This window comes from Kryptolebias marmoratus, linkage group LG14 (genome assembly GCF_001649575.2).
Source record: "Kryptolebias marmoratus isolate JLee-2015 linkage group LG14, ASM164957v2, whole genome shotgun sequence".
Lineage (NCBI taxonomy): Eukaryota > Metazoa > Chordata > Actinopteri > Cyprinodontiformes > Rivulidae > Kryptolebias > Kryptolebias marmoratus.
The window spans coordinates 6650494-6653868 of NC_051443.1; positions in this window are offsets into that span (position 1 = coordinate 6650494).

Consider the following 3375-nt stretch of genomic DNA (forward strand, 5'->3'; position numbering starts at 1 on the left):
TCTTTGCCTGACCTTTGCACTTCACTTCAAAACACTTTCTCACAGTAGAAAAATTATCCACTGGCTCAGATGTGTTTAATAAACCCATAAATTATATTCTCAAATATATTCTCACTCCAGCTGTAAGCTGTTGTTCGACATTTATCTCTTCCAAACTGATTAGATGAAAATAAATCTAACAAGATTGTTTTTCACAGCAGCAGAAATTTGTTTGGACATTTCTTGTAAATAGATCAATATGTTAGAGTTTGTCATGGTTCAGTATTGTGGAGTGGGTTTTTTTTGTTTTGTTTTTTACCAGTAATTCTGTTACAATTACATTCATGAGAAAAAGAAAGTCCATCCTCTTTTGTTTCAGGACATAATAAAATTTTCTGGTCTTTACCAGGATCTAAACTTAATAAATTCCAACCTCAAATGAATAAAAACAGACAACAGATTCCACCATGTCATTATTCCTTAAACAAAAATTAAGCCAAAATGGAAAAGCTGTGTGAGAAATTACATCCCCTCTTGTTGCTTCTACAGGATTTCAGAGGTTCAAGAGCTGCTGATCAAATGTATTGATTAGCGGATCAGTCAGATTACCTCTACAAAAGCAGCAGTTTTGTCAGTTTGCTTCTCTGATCACATAGGTGAGTGTTAACACAATGACAAGGTGGATAGACATCAGCAATGACCTTAGAGAAGTAACTGTTGCCCATCAATCTGAGAAAGGTTAAAGGTCATTTCCAAACTACTCCATTATTCTACATAGAGGAAGATTATTCACAAGTGGAAAACATTTAAGACATCTGCCAATCAAATTGACCCTGAGGTCATGAAGTACAATGATCAGAGAAATTACTAAAAACCCAAGAGCTCCATCTGAGACTCTACAGGCTTCAGTTAGCAGGTTAAAGATTAAAGGTCATTACAGGATGGTCAGAAAAAGACTGAACAAGTAGGACTTGTTTAGAAGGGTTGTAGGAAAAAGGCTCCACAGAACGTGGCAGCACGTCACTTTCATCTGAATGAACCACAAGACCTCTGGAACAATGTTCTTTGGACAGATGAGACCAAAGTAGAAATGTAATGCACAGCAGCCTGATTCCTCATACCTGAGTACCTCTCAGTTGTTGAATCAATCATGAACTCCTCTGTAGACCAAAGGATTCTAGAGTCAGATGTGAGGCCAACTGTCTCCCGGACCAAACTGGACCATGATGCAACAGAACAATGATCCCAAACACAGCAGCTGATCTACAACAGAATGGCTGAAAAATGAAAGATACAAGGTTGTAATGGTCTATACCTCAACCTGATTGAGAAGAAACAAATGTCTGCAAATCTCAATAATCTGAAGGAATGTTGGAAATAACCACTACTGAGAGACTTTGCCTCTAAAGGTGGTTCTAAGCTGATGGATCAGGGGCTGGACACTTTTTCACACAAGTTTTCCATTTTGGCTTCTATTTTTTTCCGATACATAAAACATAAACTTAAAGGCGGTGAACTTTCTTCGTACAAGGACTGATGGTCAAATTTACACACTAAAATTAGTTCAAAATCTCCCAAAGCATGTAATTATGAATACTTATTTTTCAATTACCTCTGCCCAGGAGGTTATGTTTTAGGTAGAGTTAGTCTGCCTGTTAGCAGGATGACTTTAATGCTAATGAACAGATCTTGAGGAATTTTCTAGTAAATGTTGGGGTTGTCACAAAAAATCAAATCATTAAATTTTCTGACTGTGATCCAGATCGGGATCCCTGGCTTTACTAGAACTAGAACTAGTTCTTCTAGTTCAGATTTTTAATTTGATTTTTATAATTATAATTTCTCACACAGAGATACACATTATATGAGCAAAGCTGTTCATAAACCTTTTTCAATACTATTTTGTTGTAGAAACTCTACAGGCTGGGATCGAGTTCTAACCAACAGGCTGTTATCTCATAATGGCTGTTTTTTTCAGCTCACTTTTATGTTTTATTGTGAAATAATCACAGCCAGAGCTCAAAAATTGAAAATTAAAACACTCCCTGAAAAGCTGCGGTTGGTAAAATCTAACATGTAATCAGGATTATATAATGATACTGAGGAAAGCTGTTATCAAACCAAGTTTAGTTTTGAATGTTTCTGTGACGTTTATATTTTGGAGCCAGCAGGTTCTTATGACAGTAATTAGCATCAATACTATAATTAGTATCTGATGAATATTTATCTTTTTGTATTCTGCCTGTTGAAAATGAATGTGTTCTCCTTTTGCAGATGTTTACAGGAACAAAATGTTTATAATTTGTTAAAATAAAAAAAGCAGCACTTCAAACATTATAGGAAACTTAGTGTAACTTATCTGTAGCAACATTTACATACAAAAATAAATTTAATTTCCTATATATATTTCTGCTTTGTAAGAATCAGAAAGAATTTGTGGCCAAATTATATTGTTTAATACTGGAATTGTTTTGTAATCCAGTGAATGAATGCATTTGAAGTAAAAATTAAGACTGTAATCTGATTATCTGTGTAATGTGACCCAATCCTGTCAGTCCAACATTTGATTTTTAGGAACAAACGTATTTCCCTTCCTGCTTGTCACTCGGTGCATGGGACTTTATTTGAGAATAAAAAAGGGGAACATTAGAAGTAATTTGCTGTTAAACACTGTAAATGTCCGGATATCTGAAGCAGCAGAAGTATATCTGATAAATCTGACAACAATTTGATTTGATAAATTTGCTGAAAATCACCACTGATACAGAAATACACTTAAAAACTTCATTAAAGCAGAGGTAGCACTTCAGAATAAAGTTCCCACGTCCTCTTTACAGCCGTCAGGTCCATTTCCAGTCAATCACTATAAACTTTATGATTTTCTGCAGCATCTGTCTGCAACTCATGCACGTCCCCATTTCACCTGAAGCTGAACTTTAAACCACCCTGTTTTGACAGATATTTGACCATTACACAACCACTGAATCAGACTACGCTTCCAACGTCTGCAACGTCCCAGCATGCTCCTGCTGCTCTTCAGGGTAAATGAAAACCCAATGAGTTAATAATAATAATAATAATAATAATAATCATTTTATTTAAATAGCGCCTTTCAGGACACCCAAGGACACTTAACAACAATGAAGAAATCAAAAAATAAAAAATAAAAAAGCAGTGCAAAGAACAGGCATGAGTTAAAATATAAAATACATAAAACAAAGTTAGGAGGGGTAAGCTAGTCTGAAGAGATGAGTTTTAAGTTTAGTCCTGAACAGAGAAAGGGAGGTGGTGTTTCGTAGGTCAGGAGGTAGAGCGTTCCAGAGGTGGGGGGCAGAGCAGGAGAAGGCCCTGCTCCCCATGGTGGAGAGGCGGGCAACGGGTACATGTAGGTGTAGC